A 24,749-nucleotide genomic window follows, 5' to 3' on the forward strand; every position below is an offset into this window, starting at 1 on the left:
GCCCCTCTGTTTCTCGCCCTCTGTTTCAGCCCCTCTGTTTCTCGCCCTCTGTTTCAGCCCCTCTGTTTCATGCCCTCTGTTTCAGCCCCTCTGTCTCAGCCCCTCTGTTTCAGCCCCTCTGTTTCAGCCCCTCTGTTTCAGCACCTCTGTTTATCGCCCTCTGTTTCTCCCCCTCTGTTTCTCGCCTTGTGTTTCAGCCCCTCTGTTTTTCGCCCTCTGTTTCAGCCCCTCTGTTTCTCACCCTCTGTTTCAGGCTCTCTGTTTCAGCCCGTCTGTTTCAGCCCCTCTGTTTCAGCCCCACTGTTTCTCGCCCTCTGTTTCTCGCCCGCTGTTTCAGCCCCTCTGTTTCTCGCCCACTGTTTCAGACCCTCTGTTTCAGCCCCTCTGTATCTCGCCCACTGTTTCAGCCCCTCTGTTTCAGCCCCTCTGTTTCTCGCCCTCTGTTTCATCCCCTCTGTTTCTCGCCCTCTGTTTCAGCCCCTCTGTTTCACGCCCTCTGTTTCAGCCCCTCTGTTTCTCGCCCGCTGTTTCAGCCCCTCTGTTTCAGCCCCTCTGTTTCAGCCACTCTGTTTCAGCCCCTCTGTTTCTCGCCCTCTGTTTCAGCCCCTCTGTTTCTCGACCTCTGTTTCAGCCCCTCTGATTCAGCCCCTCTGTTTCAGCCGCTCTGATTCAGCCCCTCTGTTTCAGCCCCTCTGTTTCAGCCCCGCTGATTCAGCCCCTCTGTTTCAGCCCCTCTGAATCAGCCCCTCTGATTCAGCCCCTCTGTTTCAGCCCCTCTGATTCAGCCCCTCTGTTTCAGCCCCTCTGTTTCTCGCCCCCTGTTTCAGCCCCTCTGTTTCTCGCCCTCTGTTTCAGCCCCTCTGTTTCTCGCCCTCTGTTTCAGCCCCTCTGATTCAGCCCCTCTGTTTCAGCCCCTCTGATTCAGCCCCTCTGATTCAGCCCCTCTGTTTCAGCCCCTCTGTTTCTCGCCCTCTGTTTCAACTCCTCAGTTTCAGCCCCTCTGTTTCAGTCCCTCTGTTTCTCACCCTCTGTTTCAGCCCCTCTGATTCAGCCCCTCTGATTCAGCCCCTCTGATTCAGCCCCTCTGATTCAGCCCCTCTGTTTCCCGACCCTCTGTTTCCCGCCCCTCTGTTTCCCTCACCTCTGTTTCAGCACCTCTGTTTCACGCCTCCTGTTTCAGCCCCTCTGTTTCTCACCCTCTGTTTCAGCCCCTCTGTTTCTCGCCCTCTGATTGAGCCCCTCTGTTTCAGCCCCTCTGTTTCTCACCCTCTGTTTCAGCCCCTCTGTTTCAGCCCCTCTGTTTCTCGCCCTCTGTTTCAGCCCCTCTGTTTCAGCCACTCTGTTTCAGCCCCTCTGTTTCTCGCCCTCTGTTTCAGCCCCTCTGTATCTCGCCCTCTGTTTCAGCCCCTCTGATTCAGCCCCTCTGTTCCAGCTGCTCTGATTCAGCCCCTCTGTTTCAGCCCCTCTGTTTTAGCCCCTCTGTTTCAGCTCCTCTGTTTCAGTCCCTCTGTTTCTCCCCCTCTTTTTCTCGCTCTCTGTTTCAGCCCCTCTGTTTTTCGCCCTCTGTTTCAGCCCCTCTGTTTCTCGCCCTCTGTTTCAGGCTCTCTGTTTCAGCCCGTCTGTTTCAGCCCCTCTGTTTCAGCCCCACTGTTTCAGCCCCTCTGTTTCAGCCCCTCTGATTCAGCCCCTCTGTTTCTCGCCCTCTGGTTCAGCCCCTCTGTTTCTCGCCCTCTGTTTCAGCCCCTCTGTTTCACGCCCCCTGTTTCAGCCCATCTGTTTCTCACCCTCTGTTTCAGCCCCTCTGTTTCTCGCCCTCTGTTTCAGCCCCTGTGTTTCAGCCCCTCTGTTTCAGCCCCTCTGTATCTCACCCACTGTTTCAGCCCCTCTGTTTCAGCCCCTCTGTTTCTCGCACTCTGTTTCTGCCCCTCTGTTTCTCGCCCGCTGTTTCAGCCCCTCTGTTTCTCGCCCTCTGTTTCAGACCCTCTGTTTCTCGCCCTCTGTTTCTGGCCCTCTGTTTCTCGCCCTATGTTTCAGCCCCTCTGTTTCAGCCACTCTGTTTCTCACCCTCTGTTTCAGCCCCTCTGTTTCTCACCCTCTGTTTCAGCCCCTCTGTTTCAGCTCCTCTGTTTCTCACCCTCTGTTTCAGCCGCTCTGTTTCTCGCCCTCTGTTTCAGCCCCTCTGATTCAGCCCCTCTGTTTCTCGCCCTCTGTTTCAGCCCCTCTGTTTCTCGCCCTCTGTTTCAGCCCCTCTGTATCTCGCCCTCTGTTTCAGCCCCTCTGTTTCAGCCCCTCTGTTTCAGCCCCTCTGTTTCAGCCCCACTGTTTCTCAACCTCTGTTTCAGCCCCTCTGTTTCTCGCCCTCTGTTTCAGCCCCTCTGTTTCTCGCCCTCTGTTTCAGCCCCTCTGTTTCACGCCCTCTGTTTCAGCCCCTCTGTTTCTCGCCCGCTGTTTCAGCCCCCTCTGTTTCAGCCCCTCTGTTTCAGCCACTCTGTTTCAGCCCCTCTGTTTCTCGCCCTCTGTTTCAGCCCCCTCTGTTTCTCGCCCTCTGTTTCAGCCCCGCTGATTCAGCCCCTCTGTTTCAGCCCCTCTGAATCAGCCCCTCTGATTCAGCCCCTCTGTTTCAGCCCCACTGTTTCTCGACCTCTGTTTCTCGCCCGCTGTTTCAGCCCCTCTGTTTCTCGCCCACTGTTTCAGCCCCTCTGTTTCAGCCCCTCTGTATCTCGCCCACTGTTTCAGCCCCTCTGTTTCAGCCCCTCTGTTTCTCGCACTGTTTCAGCCCCTCTGTTTCTCGCCCTCTGTTTCAGCCCCTCTGTTTCATGCCCTCTGTTTCAGCCCCTCTGTCTCAGCCCCTCTGTTTCAGCCCCCTCTGTTTCAGCCCCTCTGTTTCAGCCCCTCTGTTTATCGCCCTCTGTTTCTCCCCCTCTGTTTCTCGCCTTGTGTTTCAGCCCCTCTGTTTTTCGCCCTCTGTTTCAGCCCCTCTGTTTCTCACCCTCTGTTTCAGGCTCTCTGTTTCAGCCCGTCTGTTTCAGCCCCTCTGTTTCAGCCCCACTGTTTCTCGCCCTCTGTTTCTCGCCCGCTGTTTCAGCCCCTCTGTTTCTCGCCCACTGTTTCAGCCCCTCTGTTTCAGCCCCTCTGTATCTCGCCCACTGTTTCAGCCCCTCTGTTTCAGCCCCTCTGTTTCTCGCCCTCTGTTTCATCCCCTCTGTTTCTCGCCCTCTGTTTCAGCCCCTCTGTTTCAGTCCCTCTGTTTCAGCCCCTCTGTTTCTCGCCCGCTGTTTCAGCCCCTCTGTTTCAGCCCCTCTGTTTCAGCCACTCTGTTTCAGCCCCTCTGTTTCTCGCCCTCTGTTTCAGCCCCTCTGTTTCTCGACCTCTGTTTCAGCCCCTCTGATTCAGCCCCTCTGTTTCAGCCGCTCTGATTCAGCCCCTCTGTTTCAGCCCCTCTGTTTCAGCCCCGCTGATTCAGCCCCTCTGTTTCAGCCACTCTGAATCAGCCCCTCTGATTCAGCCCCTCTGTTTCAGCCCCTCTGATTCAGCCCCTCTGTTTCAGCCCCTCTGTTTCTCGCCCCCTGTTTCAGCCCCTCTGTTTCTCGCCCTCTGTTTCAGCCCCTCTGTTTCTCGCCCTCTGTTTCAGCCCCTCTGATTCAGCCCCTCTGTTTCAGCCCCTCTGATTCAGCCCCTCTGATTCAGCCCCTCTGTTTCAGCCCCTCTGTTTCTCGCCCTCTGTTTCAACCCCTCAGTTTCAGCCCCTCTATTTCAGTCCCTCTGTTTCTCACCCTCTGTTTCAGCCCCTCTGATTCAGCCCCTCTGATTCAGCCCCTCTGATTCAGCCCCTCTGATTCAGCCCCTCTGTTTCCCGACCCTCTGTTTCCCGCCCCTCTGTTTCCCTCACCTCTGTTTCAGCACCTCTGTTTCACGCCCCCTGTTTCAGCCCCTCTGTTTCTCACCCTCTGTTTCAGCCCCTCTGTTTCTCGCCCTCTGATTGAGCCCCTCTGTTTCAGCCCCTCTGTTTCTCACCCTCTGTTTCAGCCCCTCTGTTTCAGCCCCTCTGTTTCTCGCCCTCTGTTTCAGCCCCTCTGTTTCAGCCACTCTGTTTAAGCCCCTCTGTTTCTCGCCCTCTGTTTCAGCCCCTCTGTTTCTCGCCCTCTGTTTCAGCCCCTCTGATTCAGCCCCTCTGTTCCAGCCGCTCTGATTCAGCCCCTCTGTTTCAGCCCCTCTGTTTTAGCCCCTCTGTTTCAGCTCCTCTGTTTCAGTCCCTCTGTTTCTCCCCCCTCTTTTTCTCGCCCTCTGTTTCAGCCCCTCTGTTTTTCGCCCTCTGTTTCAGCCCCTCTGTTTCTCGCCCTCTGTTTCAGGCTTTCTGTTTCAGCCCGTCTGTTTCAGCCTCTCTGTTTCAGCCCCACTGTTTCAGCCCCTCTGTTTCAGCCCCTCTGATTCAGCCCCTCTGTTTCTCGCCCTCTGGTTCAGGCCCTCTGTTTCTCGCCCTCTGTTTCAGCCCCTCTGTTTCACGCCCCCTGTTTCAGCCCATCTGTTTCTCACCCTCTGTTTCAGCCCCTCTGTTTCTCGCCCTCTGTTTCAGCCCCTGTGTTTCAGCCCCTCTGTTTCAGCCCCTCTGTATCTCACCCACTGTTTCAGCCCCTCTGTTTCAGCCCCTCTGTTTCTCGCACTCTGTTTCTGCCCCTCTGTTTCTCGCCCGCTGTTTCAGCCCCTCTGTTTCTCGCCCTCTGTTTCAGACCCTCTGTTTCTCGCCCTCTGTTTCTGGCCCTCTGTTTCTCGCCCTCTGTTTCAGCCCCTCTGTTTCAGCCACTCTGTTTCTCACCCTCTGTTTCAGCCCCTCTGTTTCTCACCCTCTGTTTCAGCCCCTCTGTTTCAGCTCCTCTGTTTCTCACCCTCTGTTTCAGCCCCTCTGTTTCTCGCCCTCTGTTTCAGCCCCTCTGATTCAGCCCCTCTGTTTCTCGCCCTCTGTTTCAGCCCCTCTGTTTCTCGCCCTCTGTTACAGCCCCTCTGTATCTCGCCCTCTATTTCAGCCCCTCTGTTTCAGCCCCTCTGTTTCAGCCCCTCTGTTTCAGCCCCACTGTTTCTCAACCTCTGTTTCAGCCCCTCTGTTTCTCGCCCTCTGTTTCAGCCCCTCTGTTTCTCGCCCTTTGTTTCAGCCCCTCTGTTTCTCGCCCTCTGTTTCAGTCCCTCTGTTTCAGCCCCTCTGTTTCAGCCCCTCTGTTTCAGCCACTCTGTTTCAGTCCCTCTGTTTCTCGCCCTCTGTTTCTCGCCCTCTGTTTCAGCCCCTCTGATTCAGACCCTCTGATTCAGCCCCACTGTTTCTCACCCTCTGTTTCAGCCCCTCTGTTTTTCGCCCTCTGTTTCAGCCCCTCTGTTTCTCGCACTCTGTTTCAGCCTCTCTGTTTCAGCGCCTCTGTTTCTCGCCCTCTGTTTCAGCCCCTCTGTTTCTCGCCCTCTGTTTCAACCCCTCTGTTTCTCGCCCTCTGTTTCAGCCCCTCTGTCTCAGACCCTCTGTTTCTCGCCCTCTGTTTCAGACCCTCTGTTTCTCGCCCTCTGTTTCAGCCCCTCTGATTCAGCCCCACTGTTTCAGCCGCTCTGATTCAGCCCCTCTGTTTCAGCCCCCCTGTTTCAGCCCCTCTGTTTCAGCCCCTCTGTTTATCGCCCTCTGTTTCTCCCCCTCTGTTTCTCGCCCTGTGTTTCAGCACCTCTGTTTTTCGCCCTCTGTTTCAGCCCCTCTGTTTCTCACCCTCTGTTTCAGGCTCTCTGTTTCAGCCCGTCTGTTTCAGCCCCTCTGTTTCAGCCCCACTGTTTCTCGCCCTCTGTTTCTCGCCCGCAGTTTCAGCCCCTCTGTTTCTCGCCCACTGTTTCAGCCCCTCTGTTTCAGCCCCTCTGTATCTCGCCCACTGTTTCAGCCCCTCTGTTTCAGCCACTCTGTTTCTCACCCTCTGTTTCAGCCTCTCTGTTTCTCGCCCTCTGTTACAGCCCCTGTGTTTCACGCCCTCTGTTTCAGCCCCTCTGTTTCTCGCCCGCTGTTTCAGCCACTCTGTTTCAGCCACTCTGTTTCTCGCCCTCTGTTTCAGCACCTCTGTTTCTCATCCTCTGTTTCAGCCCCTCTGTTTCAGCCCCTCTGTTTTTCGCCCTCTGTTTCAGCCCATCTGTTTCTCGCTCTCTGTTTCAGCCCCTCTGTTTCAGCCCCTCTGTTTCAGCCCCTCTGTTTCTCACCCTCTGTTTCAACCCCTCTGTTTCTCACCCTCTGTTTCAGCCCCTCTGTTTCTCGCCCTCTGTTTCAGCCCCTCTGTTTCAGCCCGTCTGTTTCAGCCCCTCTGTATCAGCCCCTCTGTTTCTCGCCCTCTGTTTCAGCCCCTCTGTTTCAGCCCCTCTGTTTCTCGCGCTCTGTTTCTGCCCCTCTGTTTCTCGCCCTCTGTTTCAGCCCCTCTGTTTCTCGCCCTCTGTTTCAGCCCCGCTGATTCAGCCCCTCTGTTTCAGCCCCTCTGAATCAGCCCCTCTGATTCAGCCCCTCTGTTTCTGCGCCTCTGATTCAGCCCCACTGTTTCAGCCCCTCTGTTTCTCGCCCTCTGTTTCAGCCCCTCTGTTTCTCGCCCTCTGTTTCAGCCCCTCTGTTTCTCGCCCTCTGTTTCAGCCCCTCTGATTCAGCCCCTCTGTTTCAGCCCCTCTGATTCAGCCCCTCTGATTCAGCCCCTCTGTTTATGCCCCTCTGTTTCTCGCCCTCTGTTTCAACCCCTCTTTTACAGCCCCTCTGTTTCAGCCCCTCTGTTTCTCACCCTCTGTTTCAGCCCCTCTGATTCAGCCCCTCTGATTCAGCCCCTCTGATTCAGCCCCTCTGTTTCCCGCCCCTCTGTTTCCCGCCCCTCTGTTTCCCTCACCTCTGTTTCAGCACCTCTGTTTCACGCCCCCTGTTTCAGCCCCTCTGTTTCTCACCCTCTGTTTCAGCCCCTCTGTTTCTCGCCCTCTGATTCAGCCCCTCTGTTTCAGCCCTTCTGTTTCAGCCCCTCTGTATCTCGCCCACTGTTTCAGCCCCTCTGTTTCAGCCCCTCTGTTTCTCGCCCTCTGTTTCAGCCCCTCTGTTTCTCGCCCTCTGTTTCAGCCCCTCTGTTTCTCGCCCTCTATTTCAGCCCCTCTGTTTCTCGCCCTCTGTTTCAGCCCCTCTGTTTCTCGCCCTCTGTTTCAACCCCTCTGTGTCTCGCCCTCTGTTTCAGCCCCTCTGTTTCAGCCACTCTGTTTCTCGCACTCTGTTTCAGCCCCTCTGATTCAGCCCCTCTGTTTCAGCCCCTCAGTTTCTGCCCCTCTGTTTCAGCCCCTCTGTTTCTCGCCCTCTGATTCAGCCCCTCTGTTTCAGCCCCTCTGTTTCAGCCCCTCTGTATCTCGCCCACTGTTTCAGCCCCTCTGTTTCAGCCCCTCTGTTTCTCGCCCTCTGTTTCAGCCCCTCTGTTTCTCGCCCTCTGTTTCAGCCCCTGTGTTTCAGCCCCTCTGTTTCTCATCCTCTGTTTCAGCCCCTCTGATTCAGCCCCTCTGTTTCTCGCCCTCTGTTTCAGCCCCTCTGTTTCTCACCCTCTGTTTCAGCCCCTCTGTTTCAGCCCCTCTGTTTCTCGCCCTCTGTTTCAGCCCCTCTGTTTCTCGCCATCTGTTTCAGCCACTCTGTTTCTCGCCCTCTGTTTCAGCCCCTCTGTTTCAGCCACTCTGTTTCAGCCCCTCTGTTTCTCGCCCTCTGTTTCAGCCCCTCTGTTTCAGCCCCTCTGATTCAGCCCCTCTGTTTCAGCCGCTCTGATTCAGCCCCTCTGTTTCAGCCCCTCTGTTTCAGCCCCTCTGTTTCAGCCCCTCTGTTTCAGTCCCTCTGTTTCTCCCCCTCTTTTTCTCGCCCTCTGTTTCAGCCCATCTGTTTTTCGCCCTCTGTTTCAGCCCCTCTGTTTCAGCCCCTCTGTTTCTCACCCTCTGTTTCAGCCCCTCTGATTCAGCCCCTCTGATTCAGCCCCTCTGATTTAGCCCCTCTGATTCAGCCCCTCTGTTTCCCGCCTCTCTGTTTCCCGCCCCTCTGTTTCCCTCCCCTCTGTTTCAGCCCCTCTGTTTCACGCCCCCTGTTTCAGCCCCTCTGTTTCTCACCCTCTGTTTCAGCCCCTCTGTTTCTCGCCCACTGTTTCAGCCCCTTTGTTTCAGCCCCTCTGTTTCAGCCCCTCTGTATCTCGCCCACTGTTTCAGCCCCTCTGTTTCAGCCCCTCTGTTTCTCGCACTCTGTTTCAGCCCTTCTGTTTCTCGCCCTTTTTTTCAGCCCCTCTGTTTCTCGCCCTCTGTTTCAGCCCCTCTGTTTCTCGCCCTCTGTTTCAGCCCCTCTGTTTCTCGCCCTCTGTTTCAGCCCCTCTGTTTCAGCCACTCTGTTTCTCACCCGCTGTTTCAGCCCCTCTGTTTCTCACCCTCTGTTTCAGCCCCTCTGTTTCTCTCCCTCTGTTTCAGCCCCTCTGATTCAGCCCCTCTGTCTCTCGCCCTCTGTTTCAGCCCCTCTGTTTCTCGCCCTCTGTTTCAGCCCCTCTGTATCTCGCCCTCTTTTTCAGCCCCTCTGTTTCAGCCCCTCTGTTTCAGCCCCTCTGTTTCAGCCCCACTGTTTCTCAACCTCTGTTTCAGCCCCTCTGTTTCTCGCCCTCTGTTTCAGCCCCTCTGTTTCAGCCACTCTGTTTCAGCCACTCTGTTTCAGCCCCTCTGTTTCTCGCCCTCTGTTTCAGCCCCTCTGTTTCTCGCCCTCTGTTTCAGCCCCTCTGATTCAGCCCCTCTGTTCCAGCCGCTCTGATTCAGCCCCTCTGTTTCAGCCCCTCTGTTTCAGCCCCTCTGTTTCAGCTCCTCTGTTTCAGTCCCTCTGTTTCTCCCCCTCTTTTTCTCGCCCTCTGTTTCAGCCCCTCTGTTTTTCGCCCTCTGTTTCAGCCCCTCTGTTTCTCGCCCTCTGTTTCAGGCTCTCTGTTTCAGCCCGTCTGTTTCAGCCCCTCTGTTTTTCGCCCTCTGTTTCAGCCCCTCTGTTTCTCGCCCTCTGTTTCAGCCCGTCTGTTTCAGCCCCTCTGTTTCAGCCCCACTGTTTCAGCCCCTCTGTTTCAGCCCCTCTGATTCAGCCCCTCTGTTTCTCGCCCTCTGGTTCAGCCCCTCTGTTTCTCGCCCTCTGTTTCAGCCCCTCTGTTTCACGCCCCCTGTTTCAGCCCATCTGTTTCTCACCCTCTGTTTCAGCCCCTCTGTTTCGCGCCCTCTGTTTCAGCCCCTGCGTTTCATCCCCTCTGTTTCAGCCCCTCTGTATCTCACCCACTGTTTCAGCCCCTCTGTTTCAGCCCTTCTGTTTCTCGCACTCTGTTTCTGCCCCTCTGTTTCTCGCCCTCTGTTTCAGCCCCTCTGTTTCTCTCCCTCTGTTTCAGACCCTCTGTTTCTCGCCCTCTGTTTCTGGCCCTCTGTTTCTCGCCCTCTGTTTCAGCCCCTCTGTTTCAGCCACTCTGTTTCTCACCCTCTGTTTCAGCCCCTCTGTTTCTCACCCTCTGTTTCAGCCCCTCTGTTTCAGCGCCTCTGTTTCTCACCCTCTGTTTCAGCCCCTCTGTTTCTCGCCCTCTGTTTCAGCCCCTCTGATTCAGCCCCTCTGTTTCTCGCCCTCTGTTTCAGCCCCTCTGTTTCTCGCCCTCTGTTTCAGCCCCTCTGTATCTTGCCCTTTGTTTCAGCCCCTCTGTTTCAGCCCCTCTGTTTCAGCCCCTCTGTTTCAGCCCCACTGTTTCTCAACCTCTGTTTCAGCCCCTCTGTTTCTCGCCCTCTGTTTCAGCCCCTCTGTTTCTCACCCTTTGTTTCAGCCCCTCTGTTTCTCGCCCTCTGTTTCAGTCCCTCTGTTTCAGCCCCTCTGTTTCAGCCCCTCTGTTTCAGCCACTCTGTTTCAGTCCCTCTGTTTCTCGCCCTCTGTTTCTCGCCCTCTGTTTCAGCCCCTGTGTTTCTCGCCCTCTGTTTCAGCCCCTCTAATTCAGACCCTCTGATTCAGCCCCACTGTTTCTCACCCTCTGTTTCAGCCCCTCTGCTTTTCGCCCTCTGTTTCAGCCCCTCTGTTTCTCGCCCTCTGTTTCAGCCTCTCTGTTTCAGCGCCTCTGTTTCTCGCCCTCTGTTTCAGCCCCTCTGTTTCTCGCCCTCTGTTTCAGCCCCTCTGTTTCTCGCCCTCTGTTTCAGCCCCTCTGTCTCAGACCCTCTGTTTCTCGCCCTCTGTTTCAGAGCCTCTGTTTCTCGCCCTCTGTTTCAGCCCCTCTGATTCAGCCCCACTGTTTCAGCCGCTCTGATTCAGCCCCTCTGTTTCAGCCACTCTGTTTCAGCCACTCTGTTTCTCGCCCTCTGTTTCAGCAACTCTGTTTCTCATCCTCTGTTTCAGCCCCTCTGTTTCAGCCCCTCTGTTTTTCGCCCTCTGTTTCAGCCCCTCTGTGTCTCGCCCTCTGTTTCAGCCCCTCTGTTTCAGCCCCACTGTTTCTCGACCTCTGTTTCTCGCCCGCTGTTTCAGCCCCTCTGTTTCTCGCCCACAGTTTCAGCCCCTCTGTTTCAGCCCCTCTGTATCTCGCCCACTGTTTCAGCCCCTCTGTTTCAGCCCCTCTGTTTCTCGCCCTCTGTTTCAGCCATTCTGTTTCTCGCCCTCTGTTTCAGCCCCTCTGTTTCACGCCCTCTGTTTCAGCCCCTCTGTCTCAGCCCCTCTGTTTCAGCCCCTCTGTTTCAGCCCCTCTGTTTCAGCCCCACTGTTTCTCGCCCTCTGTTTCTCGCCCGCAGTTTCAGCCCCTCTGTTTCTCGCCCACTGTTTCAGCCCCTCTGTTTCAGCCCCTCTGTATCTCGCCCACTGTTTCAGCCCCTCTGTTTCAGCCACTCTGTTTCTCACCCTCTGTTTCAGCCTCTCTGTTTCTCGCCCTCTGTTACAGCCCCTGTGTTTCACGCCCTCTGTTTCAGCCCCTCTGTTTCTCGCCCGCTGTTTCAGCCCCTCTGTTTCAGCCCCTCTGTTTCAGCCACTCTGTTTCAGCCACTCTGTTTCTCGCCCTCTGTTTCAGCACCTCTGTTTCTCATCCTCTGTTTCAGCCCCTCTGTTTCAGCCCCTCTGTTTTTCGCCCTCTGTTTCAGCCCATCTGTTTCTCGCTCTCTGTTTCAGCACCTCTGTTTCAGCCCCTCTGTTTCAGCCCCTCTGTTTCTCACCCTCTGTTTCAACCCCTCTGTTTCTCACCCTCTGTTTCAGCCCCTCTGTTTCTCGCCCTCTGTTTCAGCCCCTCTGTTTCAGCCCGTCTGTTTCAGCCCCTCTGTATCAGCCCCTCTGTTTCTCGCCCTCTGTTTCAGCCCCTCTGTTTCAGCCCCTCTGTTTCTCGCGCTCTGTTTCTGCCCCTCTGTTTCTCGCCCTCTGTTTCAGCCCCTCTGTTTCTCGCCCTCTGTTTCAGCCCCGCTGATTCAGCCCCTCTGTTTCAGCCCCTCTGAATCAGCCCCTCTGATTCAGCCCCTCTGTTTCAGCGCCTCTGATTCAGCCCCACTGTTTCAGCCCCTCTGTTTCTCGCCCTCTGTTTCAGCCCCTCTGTTTCTCGCCCTCTGTTTCAGCCCCTCTGTTTCTCGCCCTCTGTTTCAGCCCCTCTGATTCAGCCCCTCTGTTTCAGCCCCTCTGATTCAGCCCCTCTGATTCAGCCCCTCTGTTTATGCCCCTCTGTTTCTCGCCCTCTGTTTCAACCCCTCTTTTACAGCCCCTCTGTTTCAGCCCCTCTGTTTCTCACCCTCTGTTTCAGCCCCTCTGATTCAGCCCCTCTGATTCAGCCCCTCTGATTCAGCCCATCTGTTTCCCGCCCCTCTGTTTCCCGCCCCTCTGTTTCCCTCACCTCTATTTCAGCACCTCTGTTTCACGCCCCCTGTTTCAGCCCCTCTGTTTCTCACCCTCTGTTTCAGCCCCTCTGTTTCTCGCCCTCTGATTCAGCCCCTCTGTTTCAGCCCTTCTGTTTCAGCCCCTCTGTATCTCGCCCACTGTTTCAGCCCCTCTGTTTCAGCCCCTCTGTTTCTCGCCCTCTGTTTCAGCCCCTCTGTTTCTCGCCCTCTGTTTCAGCCCCTCTGTTTCTCGCCCTCTATTTCAGCCCCTCTGTTTCTCGCCCTCTGTTTCAGCCCCTCTGTTTCTCGCCCTCTGTTTCAACCCCTCTGTGTCTCGCCCTCTGTTTCAGCCCCTCTGTTTCAGCCACTCTGTTTCTCGCACTCTGTTTCAGCCCCTCTGTTACTCACCCTCTGTTTCAGCCCCTCAGTTTCTGCCCCTCTGTTTCAGCCCCTCTGTTTCTCGCCCTCTGATTCAGCCCCTCTGTTTCAGCCCCTCTGTTTCAGCCCCTCTGTATCTCGCCCACTGTTTCAGCCCCTCTGTTTCAGCCCCTCTGTTTCTCGCCCTCTGTTTCAGCCCCTCTGTTTCTCGCCCTCTGTTTCAGCCCCTCTGTTTCTCGCCCTCTGTTTCAGCCCCTCTGTTTCTCGCCCTCTGTTTCAGCCCCTGTGTTTCAGCCCCTCTGTTTCTCATCCTCTGTTTCAGCCCCTCTGTTTCAGCCCCTCTGTTTCTCGCCCTCTGTTTCAGCCCCTCTGTTTCTCACCCTCTGTTTCAGCCCCTCTGTTTCAGCCCCTCTGTTTCTCGCCCTCTGTTTCAGCCCCTCTGTTTCTCGCCATCTGTTTCAGCCACTCTGTTTCTCGCCCTCTGTTTCAGCCCCTCTGTTTCAGCCACTCTGTTTCAGCCCCTCTGTTTCTCGCCCTCTGTTTCAGCCCCTCTGTTTCTCGCCCTCTGTTTCAGCCCCTCTGATTCAGCCCCTCTGTTTCAGCCGCTCTGATTCAGCCCCTCTGTTTCAGCCCCTCTGTTTCAGCCCCTCTGTTTCAGCCCCTCTGTTTCAGTCCCTCTGTTTCTCCCCCTCTTTTTCTCGCCCTCTGTTTCAGCCCATCTGTTTTTCGCCCTCTGTTTCAGCCCCTCTGTTTCAGCCCCTCTGTTTCTCACCCTCTGTTTCAGCCCCTCTGATTCAGCCCCTCTGATTCAGCCCCTCTGATTTAGCCCCTCTGATTCAGCCCCTCTGTTTCCCGCCTCTCTGTTTCCCGCCCCTCTGTTTCCCTCCCCTCTGTTTCAGCCCCTCTGTTTCACGCCCCCTGTTTCAGCCCCTCTGTTTCTCACCCTCTGTTTCAGCCCCTCTGTTTCTCGCCCACTGTTTCAGCCCCTTTGTTTCAGCCCCTCTGTTTCAGCCCCTCTGTATCTCGCCCACTGTTTCAGCCCCTCTGTTTCAGCCCCTCTGTTTCTCGCACTCTGTTTCAGCCCCTCTGTTTCTCGCCCTTTTTTTCAGCCCCTCTGTTTCTCGCCCTCTGTTTCAGCCCCTCTGTTTCTCGCCCTCTGTTTCAGCCCCTCTGTTTCTCGCCCGCTGTTTCAGCCCCTCTGTTTCAGCCACTCTGTTTCTCACCCGCTGTTTCAGCCCCTCTGTTTCTCACCCTCTGTTTCAGCCCCTCTGTTTCAGCCCCTCTGTTTCTCACCCTCTGTTTCAGCCCCTCTGTTTCTCTCCCTCTGTTTCAGCCCCTCTGATTCAGCCCCTCTGTCTCTCGCCCTCTGTTTCAGCCCCTCTGTTTCTCGCCCTCTGTTTCAGCCCCTCTGTATCTCGCCCTCTTTTTCAGCCCCTCTGTTTCAGCCCCTCTGTTTCAGCCCCTCTGTTTCAGCCCCACTGTTTCTCAACCTCTGTTTCAGCCCCTCTGTTTCTCGCCCTCTGTTTCAGCCTCTCTGTTTCAGCCACTCTGTTTCAGCCACTCTGTTTCAGCCCCTCTGTTTCTCGCCCTCTGTTTCAGCCCCTCTGTTTCTCGCCCTCTGTTTCAGCCCCTCTGATTCAGCCCCTCTGTTCCAGCCGCTCTGATTCAGCCCCTCTGTTTCAGCCCCTCTGTTTCAGCCCCTCTGTTTCAGCTCCTCTGTTTCAGTCCCTCTGTTTCTCCCCCTCTTTTTCTCGCCCTCTGTTTCAGCCCCTCTGTTTTTCGCCCTCTGTTTCAGCCCCTCTGTTTCTCGCCCTCTGTTTCAGGCTCTCTGTTTCAGCCCGTCTGTTTCAGCCCCTCTGTTTTTCGCCCTCTGTTTCAGCCCCTCTGTTTCTCGCCCTCTGTTTCAGGCTCTCTGTTTCAGCCCGTCTGTTTCAGCCCCTCTGTTTCAGCCCCACTGTTTCAGCCCCTCTGTTTCAGCCCCTCTGATTCAGCCCCTCTGTTTCTCGCCCTCTGGTTCAGCCCCTCTGTTTCTCGCCCTCTGTTTCAGCCCCTCTGTTTCACGCCCCCTGTTTCAGCCCATCTGTTTCTCACCCTCTGTTTCAGCCCCTCTGTTTCGCGCCCTCTGTTTCAGCCCCTGCGTTTCATCCCCTCTGTTTCAGCCCCTCTGTATCTCACCCACTGTTTCAGCCCCTCTGTTTCAGCCCTTCTGTTTCTCGCACTCTGTTTCTGCCCCTCTGTTTCTCGCCCTCTGTTTCAGCCCCTCTGTTTCTCTCCCTCTGTTTCAGACCCTCTGTTTCTCGCCCTCTGTTTCTGGCCCTCTGTTTCTCGCCCTCTGTTTCAGCCCCTCTGTTTCAGCCACTCTGTTTCTCACCCTCTGTTTCAGCCCCTCTGTTTCTCACCCTCTGTTTCAGCCCCTCTGTTTCAGCGCCTCTGTTTCTCACCCTCTGTTTCAGCCCCTCTGTTTCTCGCCCTCTGTTTCAGCCCCTCTGATTCAGCCCCTCTGTTTCTCGCCCTCTGTTTCAGCCCCTCTGTTTCTCGCCCTCTGTTTCAGCCCCTCTGTATCTTGCCCTTTGTTTCAGCCCCTCTGTTTCAGCCCCTCTGTTTCAGCCCCTCTGTTTCAGCCCCACTGTTTCTCAACCTCTGTTTCAGCCCCTCTGTTTCTCACCCTTTGTTTCAGCCCCTCTGTTTCTCGCCCTCTGTTTCAGTCCCTCTGTTTCAGCCCCTCTGTTTCAGCCCCTCTGTTTCAGCCACTCTGTTTCAGTCCCTCTGTTTCTCGCCCTCTGTTTCTCGCCCTCTGTTTCAGCCCCTGTGTTTCTCGCCCTCTGTTTCAGCCCCTCTAATTCAGACCCTCTGATTCAGCCCCACTGTTTCTCACCCTCTGTTTCAGCCCCTCTGCTTTTCGCCCTCTGTTTCAGCCACTCTGTTTCTCGCCCTCTGTTTCAGCCTCTCTGTTTCAGCGCCTCTGTTTCTCGCCCTCTGTTTCAGCCCCTCTGTTTCTCGCCCTCTGTTTCAGCCCCTCTGTTTCTCGCCCTCTGTTTCAGCCCCTCTGTCTCAGACCCTCTGTTTCTCGCCCTCTGTTTCAGCCCCTCTATTTCTCGCCCTCTGTTTCAGCCCCTCTGATTCAGCCCCACTGTTTCAGCCGCTCTGATTCAGCCCCTCTGTTTCAGCCACTCTGTTTCAGCCACTCTGTTTCTCGCCCTCTGTTTCAGCAACTCTGTTTCTCATCCTCTGTTTCAGCCCCTCTGTTTCAGCCCCTCTGTTTTTCGCCCTCTGTTTCAGCCCCTCTGTGTCTCGCCCTCTGTTTCAGCCCCTCTGTTTCAGCCCCACTGTTTCTCGACCTCTGTTTCTCGCCCGCTGTTTCAGCCCCTCTGTTTCTCGCCCACAGTTTCAGCCCCTCTGTTTCAGCCCCTCTGTATCTCGCCCACTGTTTCAGCCCCTCTGTTTCAGCCCCTCTGTTCCTCGCCCTCTGTTTCAGCCCCTCTGTTTCTCGCCCTCTGTTTCAGCCCCTCTGTTTCACGCCCTCTGTTTCAGCCCCTCTGTCTCAGCCCCTCTGTTTCAGCCCCTCTGTTTCAGCCCCTCTGTTTCAGCCCCTCTGTTTATCGCCCTCTGTTTCTCGCCTTGTGTTTCAGCCACTCTGTTTATCGCCCTCTGTTTCAGCCCCGCTGTTTCTCACCCTCTGTTTCAGGCTCTCTGTTTCAGCCCGTCTGTTTCAGCCCCTCTGTTTCAGCCCCACTGTTTCTCGCCCTCTGTTTCTCGCCCGCTGTTTCAGCCCCTCTGTTGCTCGCCCACTGTTTCAGCCCCTCTGTTTCAGCCCCTCTGTATCTCGCCCACTGTTTCAGCCCCTCTGTTTCAGCCCCTCTGTTTCTCGCCCTCTGTTTCATCCCCTCTGTTTCTCGCCCTCTGTTTCAGCCCCTCTGTTTCACGCCCTCTGTTTCAGCCCCTCTGTTTCTCGCCCGCTGTTTCAGCCCCTCTGTTTCAGCCCCTCTGTTTCAGCCACTCTGTTTCAGCCCCTCTGTTTCTCGCCCTCTGTGTCAGCCCCTCTGTTTCTCGCCCTCTGTTTCAGCCCCTCTGATTCAGCCCCTCTGTTTCAGCCGCTCTAATTCAGCCCCTCTGTTTCAGCCCCTCTGTTTCAGCCCCGCTGATTCAGCCCCTCTGTTTCAGCCCCTCTGTTTCTCGCCCTCTGTTTCAACCCCTCAGTTTCAGCCCCTCTGTTTCAGTCCCTCTGTTTCTCACCCTCTGTTTCAGCCCCTCTGATTCAGCCCCTCTGATTCAGCCCCTCTGTTTCAGCCCCTCTGATTCAGCCCCTCTGTTTCAGCCCCTCTGTTTCTCGCCCACTGTTTCAGCCCCTCTGTTTCTCGCCCTCTGTTTCAGCCCCTCTGTTTCTCGCCCTCTGTTTCAGCCCCTCTGATTCAGCCCCTCTGTTTCAGCCCCTCTGATTCAGCCCCTCTGATTCAGCCCCTCTGTTTCAGCCCCTCTGTTTCTCGCCCTCTGTTTCAACCCCTCAGTTTCAGCCCCTCTGTTTCAGTCCCTCTGTTTCTCACCCTCTGTTTCAGCCCCTCTGATTCAGCCCCTCTGATTCAGCCCCTCTGATTCAGCCCCTCTGATTCAGAACCTCTGTTTCCCGACCCTCTGTTTCCCGCCCCTCTGTTTCCCTCACCTCTGTTTCAGCACCTCTGTTTCACGCCCCCTGTTTCAGCCCCTCTGTTTCTCACCCTCTGTTTCAGCCCCTCTGTTTCTCGCCCTCTGATTGAGCCCCTCTGTTTCAGCCCCTCTGTTTCTCACCCTCTGTTTCAGCCCCTCTGTTTCAGCCCCTCTGTTTCTCGCCCTCTGTTTCAGCCCCTCTGTTTCAGCCACTCTGTTTCAGCCCCTCTGTTTCTCGCCCTCTGTTTCAGCCCCTCTGTTTCTCGCCCTCTGTTTCAGCCCCTCTGATTCAGCCCCTCTGTTCCAGCCGCTCTGATTCAGCCCCTCTGTTTCAGCCCCTCTGTTTCAGCCCCTCTGTTTCAGCTCCTCTGTTTCAGTCCCTCTGTTTCTCCCCCTCTTTTTCTCGCCCTCTGTTTCAGCCCCTCTGTTTTTCGCCCTCTGTTTCAGCCCCTCTGTTTCTCGCCCTCTGTTTCAGGCTCTCTGTTTCAGCCCGTCTGTTTCAGCCCCTCTGTTTCAGCCCCACTGTTTCAGCCCCTCTGTTTCAGCCCCTCTGATTCAGCCCCTCTGTTTCTCGCCCTCTGGTTCAGCCCCTCTGTTTCTCGCCCTCTGTTTCAGCCCCTCTGTTTCACGCCCCCTGTTTCAGCCCATCTGTTTCTCACCCTCTGTTTCAGCCCCTCTGTTTCTCGCCCTCTGTTTCAGCCCCTGTGTTTCAGCCCCTCTGTTTCAGCCCCTCTGTATCTCACCCACTGTTTCAGCCCCTCTGTTTCAGCCCCTCTGTTTCTCGCACTCTGTTTCTGCCCCTCTGTTTCTCGCCCTCTGTTTCAGCCCCTCTGTTTCTCGCCCTCTGTTTCAGACCCTCTGTTTCTCGCCCTCTGTTTCTGGCCCGCTGTTTCTCGCCCTCTGTTTCAGCCCCTCTGTTTCAGCCACTCTGTTTCTCACCCTCTGTTTCAGCCCCTCTGTTTCTCACCCTCTGTTTCAGCCCCTCTGTTTCAGCTCCTCTGTTTCTCACCCTCTGTTTCAGCCCCTCTGTTTCTCGCCCTCTGTTTCAGCCCCTCTGATTCAGCCCCTCTGTTTCTCGCCCTCTGTTTCAGCCCCTCTGTTTCTCGCCCTCTGTTTCAGCCCCTCTGTATCTCGCCCTCTGTTTCAGCCCCTCTGTTTCAGCCCCTCTGTTTCAGCCCCTCTGTTTCAGCCCCACTGTTTCTCAACCTCTGTTTCAGCCCCTCTGTTTCTCGCCCTCTGTTTCAGCCCCTCTGTTTCTCGCCCTTTGTTTCAGCCCCTCTGTTTCTCGCCCTCTGTTTCAGCCCCTCTGTTTCAGCCCCTCTGTTTCAGCCCCTCTGTTTCAGCCACTCTGTTTCAGTCCCTCTGTTTCTCGCCCTCTGTTTCTCGCCCTCTGTTTCTGCCCCTGTGTTTCTCGCCCTCTGTTTCAGCCCCTCTGATTCAGACCCTCTGATTCAGCCCCACTGTTTCTCACCCTCTGTTTCAGCCCCTCTGTTTTTCGCCCTCTGTTTCAGCCCCTCTGTTTCTCGCACTCTGTTTCAGCCTCTCTGTTTCAGCGCATCTGTTTCTCGCCCTCTGTTTCAGCCCCTCTGTTTCTCGCCCTCTGTTTCAACCCCTCTGTTTCTCGTCCTCTGTTTCAGCCCCTCTGTCTCAGACCCTCTGTTTCTCGCCCTCTGTTTCAGCCCCTCTGTTTCTCGCCCTCTGTTTCAGCCCCTCTGATTCAGCCCCACTGTTTCAGCCGCTCTGATTCAGCCCCTCTGTTTCAGCCCCTCTGTTTCAGCCCCTCTGTTTCAGCCCCTCTGTTTATCGCCCTCTGTTTCTCCCCCTCTGTTTCTCGCCCTGTGTTTCAGCCCCTCTGTTTATCGCCCTCTGTTTCTCGCCTTGTGTTTCAGCCACTCTGTTTATCGCCCTCTGTTTCAGCCCCGCTGTTTCTCACCCTCTGTTTCAGGCTCTCTGTTTCAGCCCGTCTGTTTCAGCCCCTCTGTTTCAGCCCCACTGTTTCTCGCCCTCTGTTTCTCGCCCGCTGTTTCAGCCCCTCTGTTGCTCGCCCACTGTTTCAGCCCCTCTGTTTCAGCCCCTCTGTATCTCGCCCACTGTTTCAGCCCCTCTGTTTCAGCCCCTCTGTTTCTCGCCCTCTGTTTCATCCCCTCTGTTTCTCGCCCTCTGTTTCAGCCCCTCTGTTTCACGCCCTCAGTTTCAGCCCCTCTGTTTCTCGCCCGCTGTTTCAGCCCCTCTGTTTCAGCCCCTCTGTTTCAGCCACTCTGTTTCAGCCCCTCTGTTTCTCGCCCTCTGTGTCAGCCCCTCTGTTTCTCGCCCTCTGTTTCAGCCCCTCTGATTCAGCCCCTCTGTTTCAGCCGCTCTAATTCAGCCCCTCTGTTTCAGCCCCTCTGTTTCAGCCCCGCTGATTCAGCCCCTCTGTTTCAGCCCCTCTGAATCAGCCCCTCTGATTCAGCCCCTCTGTTTCAGCCCCTCTGATTCAGCCCCTCTGTTTCAGCCCCTCTGTTTCTCGCCCACTGTTTCAGCCCCTCTGTTTCTCGCCCTCTGTTTCAGCCCCTCTGTTTCTCGCCCTCTGTTTCAGCCCCTCTGATTCAGCCCCTCTGTTTCAGCCCCTCTGATTCAGCCCCTCTGATTCAGCCCCTCTGTTTCAGCCCCTCTGTTTCTCGCCCTCTGTTTCAACCCCTCAGTTTCAGCCCCTCTGTTTCAGTCCCTCTGTTTCTCACCCTCTGTTTCAGCCCCTCTGATTCAGCCCCTCTGATTCAGCCCCTCTGATTCAGCCCCTCTGATTCAGAACCACTGTTTCCCGACCCTCTGTTTCCCGCCCCTCTGTTTCCCTCACCTCTGTTTCAGCACCTCTGTTTCACGCCCCCTGTTTCAGCCCCTCTGTTTCTCACCCTCTGTTTCAGCCCCTCTGTTTCTCGCCCTCTGATTGAGCCCCTCTGTTTCAGCCCCTCTGTTTCTCACCCTCTGTTTCAGCCCCTCTGTTTCAGCCCCTCTGTTTCTCGCCCTCTGTTTCAGCCCCTCTGTTTCAGCCACTCTGTTTCAGCCCCTCTGTTTCTCGCCCTCTGTTTCAGCCCCTCTGTTTCTCGCCCTCTGTTTCAGCCCCTCTGATTCAGCCCCTCTGTTCCAGCCGCTCTGATTCAGCCCCTCTGTTTCAGCCCCTCTGTTTCAGCCCCTCTGTTTCAGCTCCTCTGTTTCAGTCCCTCTGTTTCTCCCCCTCTTTTTCTCGCCCTCTGTTTCAGCCCCTCTGTTTTTCGCCCTCTGTTTCAGCCCCTCTGTTTCTCGCCCTCTGTTTCAGGCTCTCTGTTTCAGCCCGTCTGTTTCAGCCCCTCTGTTTCAGCCCCACTGTTTCAGCCCCTCTGTTTCAGCCCCTCTGATTCAGCCCCTCTGTTTCTCGCCCTCTGGTTCAGCCCCTCTGTTTCTCGCCCTCTGTTTCAGCCCCTCTGTTTCACGCCCCCTGTTTCAGCCCATCTGTTTCTCACCCTCTGTTTCAGCCCCTCTGTTTCTCGCCCTCTGTTTCAGCCCCTGTGTTTCAGCCCCTCTGTTTCAGCCCCTCTGTATCTCACCCACTGTTTCAGCCCCTCTGTTTCAGCCCCTCTGTTTCTCGCACTCTGTTTCTGCCCCTCTGTTTCTCGCCCTCTGTTTCAGCCCCTCTGTTTCTCGCCCTCTGTTTCAGACCCTCTGTTTCTCGCCCTCTGTTTCTGGCCCGCTGTTTCTCGCCCTCTGTTTCAGCCCCTCTGTTTCAGCCACTCTGTTTCTCAACCTCTGTTTCAGCCCCTCTGTTTCTCACCCTCTGTTTCAGCCCCTCTGTTTCAGCTCCTCTGTTTCTCACCCTCTGTTTCAGCCCCTCTGTTTCTCGCCCTCTGTTTCAGCCCCTCTGATTCAGCCCCTCTGTTTCTCGCCCTCTGTTTCAGCCCCTCTGTTTCTCGCCCTCTGTTTCAGCCCCTCTGTATCTCGCCCTCTGTTTCAGCCCCTCTGTTTCAGCCCCTCTGTTTCAGCCCCTCTGTTTCAGCCCCACTGTTTCTCAACCTCTGTTTCAGCCCCTCTGTTTCTCGCCCTCTGTTTCAGCCCCTCTGTTTCTCGCCCTTTGTTTCAGCCCCTCTGTTTCTCGCCCTCTGTTTCAGCCCCTCTGTTTCAGCCCCTCTGTTTCAGCCCCTCTGTTTCAGCCACTCTGTTTCAGTCCCTCTGTTTCTCGCCCTCTGTTTCTCGCCCTCTGTTTCTGCCCCTGTGTTTCTCGCCCTCTGTTTCAGCCCCTCTGAATCAGACCCTCTGATTCAGCCCCACTGTTTCTCACCCTCTGTTTCAGCACCTCTGTTTTTCGCCCTCTGTTTCAGCCCCTCTGTTTCTCGCACTCTGTTTCAGCCTCTCTGTTTCAGCGCATCTGTTTCTCGCCCTCTGTTTCAGCCCCTCTGTTTCTCGCCCTCTGTTTCAACCCCTCTGTTTCTCGTCCTCTGTTTCAGCCCCTCTGTCTCAGACCCTCTGTTTCTCGCCCTCTGTTTCAGCCCCTCTGTTTCTCGCCCTCTGTTTCAGCCCCTCTGATTCAGCCCCACTGTTTCAGCCGCTCTGATTCAGCCCCTCTGTTTCAGCCCCTCTGTTTCAGCCCCTCTGTTTCAGCCCCTCTGTTTATCGCCCTCTGTTTCTCCCCCTCTGTTTCTCGCCCTGTGTTTCAGCCCCTCTGTTTTTCGCCCTCTGTTTCAGCCCCTCTGTTTCTCACCCTCTGTTTCAGGCTCTCTGTTTCAGCCCGTCTGTTTCAGCCCCTCTGTTTCAGCCCCACTGTTTCTCGCCCTCTGTTTCTCGCCCGCTGTTTCAGCCCCTCTGTTTCTCGCCCACTGTTTCAGCCCCTCTGTTTCAGCCCCTCTGTATCTCGCCCACTGTTTCAGCCCCTCTGTTTCAGCCCCTCTGTTTCTCACCCTCTGTTTCAGCCTCTCTGTTTCTCGCCCTCTGTTACAGCCCCTCTGTTTCACGCCCTCTGTTTCAGCCCCTCTGTTTCTCGCCCGCTGTTTCAGCCCCTCTGTTCCAGCCCCTCTGTTTCAGCCACTCTGTTTCAGCCACTCTGTTTCTCGCCCTCTGTTTCAGCACCTCTGTTTCTCATCCTCTGTTTCAGCCCCTCTGTTTCAGCCCCTCTGTTTCTCACCCTCTGTTTCAGCCTCTCTGTTTCTCGCCCTCTGTTACAGCCCCTGTGTTTCACGCCCTCTGTTTCAGCCCCTCTGTTTCTCGCCCGCTGTTTCAGCCCCTCTGTTTCAGCCCCTCTGTTTCAGCCACTCTGTTTCAGCCACTCTGTTTCTCGCCCTCTGTTTCAGCCCCTCTGTTTCAGCTCCTCTGTTTCAGTCCCTCTGTTTCTCCCCCTCTTTTTCTCGCCCTCTGTTTCAGCCCCTCTGTTTTTCGCCCTCTGTTTCAGCCCCTCTGTTTCTCGCCCTCTGTTTCAGGCTCTCTGTTTCAGCCCGTCTGTTTCAGCCCCTCTGTTTTTCGCCCTCTGTTTCAGCCCCTCTGTTTCTCGCCCTCTGTTTCAGGCTCTCTGTTTCAGCCCGTCTGTTTCAGCCCCTCTGTTTCAGCCCCACTGTTTCAGCCCCTCTGTTTCAGCCCCTCTGATTCAGCCCCTCTGTTTCTCGCCCTCTGGTTCAGCCCCTCTGTTTCTCGCCCTCTGTTTCAGCCCCTCTGTTTCACGCCCCCTGTTTCAGCCCATCTGTTTCTCACCCTCTGTTTCAGCCCCTCTGTTTCTCGCCCTCTGTTTCAGCCCCTGCGTTTCATCCCCTCTGTTTCAGCCCCTCTGTTTCTCGCCCTCTGTTTCAGTCCCTCTGTTTCAGCCCCTCTGTTTCAGCCCCTCTGTTTCAGCCACTCTGTTTCAGTCCCTCTGTTTCTCGCCCTCTGTTTCTCGCCCTCTGTTTCAGCCCCTGTGTTTCTCGCCCTCTGTTTCAGGCCCTCTAATTCAGACCCTCTGATTCAGCCCCACTGTTTCTCACCCTCTGTTTCAGCCCCTCTGCTTTTCGCCCTCTGTTTCAGCCCCTCTGTTTCTCGCCCTCTGTTTCAGCCTCTCTGTTTCAGCGCCTCTGTTTCTCGCCCTCTGTTTCAGCCCCTCTGTTTCTCGCCCTCTGTTTCAGCCCCTCTGTTTCTCGCCCTCTGTTTCAGCCCCTCTGTCTCAGACCCTCTGTTTCTCGCCCTCTGTTTCAGCCCCTCTGTTTCTCGCCCTCTGTTTCAGCCCCTCTGATTCAGCCCCACTGTTTCAGCCGCTCTGATTCAGCCCCTCTGTTTCAGCCCCTCTGATTCAGACCCTCTGTTTCAGCCCCTCTGTTTCTCGCCCCCTGTTTCAGCCACTCTGTTTCTCGCCCTCTGTTTCAGCACCTCTGTTTCTCATCCTCTGTTTCAGCCCCTCTGTTTCAGCCCCTCTGTTTCTCACCCTCTGTTTCAGCCTCTCTGTTTCTCGCCCTCTGTTACAGCCCCTGTGTTTCACGCCCTCTGTTTCAGCACCTCTGTTTCTCGCCCGCTGTTTCAGCCCCTCTGTTTCAGCCCCTCTGTTTCAGCCACTCTGTTTCAGCCACTCTGTTTCTCGCCCTCTGTTTCAGCAACTCTGTTTCTCATCCTCTGTTTCAGCCCCTCTGTTTCAGCCCCTCTGTTTTTCGCCCTCTGTTTCAGCCCCTCTGTGTCTCGCCCTCTGTTTCAGCCCCTCTGTTTCAGCCCCACTGTTTCTCGACCTCTGTTTCTCGCCCGCTGTTTCAGCCCCTCTGTTTCTCGCCCACAGTTTCAGCCCCTCTGTTTCAGCCCCTCTGTATCTCGCCCACTGTTTCAGCCCCTCTGTTTCAGCCCCTCTGTTTCTCGCCCTCTGTTTCAGCCCCTCTGTTTCTCGCCCTCTGTTTCAGCCCCTCTGTTTCACGCCCTCTGTTTCAGCCCCTCTGTCTCAGCCCCTCTGTTTCAGCCCCTCTGTTTCAGCCCCTCTGTTTCAGCCCCTCTGTTTCAGCCCCTCTGTTTATCGCCCTCTGTTTCTCCCCCTCTGTTTCTCGCCTTGTGTTTCAGCCCCTCTGTTTTTCGCCCTCTGTTTCAGCCCCTCTGTTTCTCACCCTCTGTTTCAGGCTCTCTGTTTCAGCCCGTCTGTTTCAGCCCCTCTGTTTCAGCCCCACTGTTTCTCGCCCTCTGTTTCTCGCCCGCTGTTTCAGCCCCTCTGTTTCTCGCCCACTGTTTCAGCCCCTCTGTTTCAGCCCCTCTGTATCTCGCCCACTGTTTCAGCCCCTCTGTTTCAGCCCCTCTGTTTCTCGCCCTCTGTTTCATCCCCTCTGTTTCTCGCCCTCTGTTTCAGCCCCTCTGTTTCAGTCCCTCTGTTTCAGCCCCTCTGTTTCTCGCCCGCTGTTTCAGCCCCTCTGTTTCAGCCCCTCTGTTTCAGACACTCTGTTTCAGCCCCTCTGTTTCTCGCCCTCTGTTTCAGCCCCTCTGTTTCTCGCCCTCTGTTTCAGCCTCTCTGTTTCTCGCCCTCTGTTACAGCCCCTGTGTTTCACGCCCTCTGTTTCAGCCCCTCTGTTTCTCGCCCGCTGTTTCAGCCCCTCTGTTTCAGCCCCTCTGTTTCAGCCACTCTGTTTCAGCCACTCTGTTTCTCGCCCTCTGTTTCAGCCCCTCTGTTTCAGCTCCTCTGTTTCAGTCCCTCTGTTTCTCCCCCTCTTTTTCTCGCCCTCTGTTTCAGCCCCTCTGTTTTTCGCCCTCTGTTTCAGCCCCTCTGTTTCTCGCCCTCTGTTTCAGGCTCTCTGTTTCAGCCCGTCTGTTTCAGCCCCTCTGTTTTTCGCCCTCTGTTTCAGCCCCTCTGTTTCTCGCCCTCTGTTTCAGGCTCTCTGTTTCAGCCCGTCTGTTTCAGCCCCTCTGTTTCAGCCCCACTGTTTCAGCCCCTCTGTTTCAGCCCCTCTGATTCAGCCCCTCTGTTTCTCGCCCTCTGGTTC

This window comes from Chiloscyllium punctatum, chromosome 26, assembly GCF_047496795.1.
Source record: "Chiloscyllium punctatum isolate Juve2018m chromosome 26, sChiPun1.3, whole genome shotgun sequence".
NCBI classification, from domain to species: Eukaryota; Metazoa; Chordata; class Chondrichthyes; order Orectolobiformes; family Hemiscylliidae; genus Chiloscyllium; species Chiloscyllium punctatum.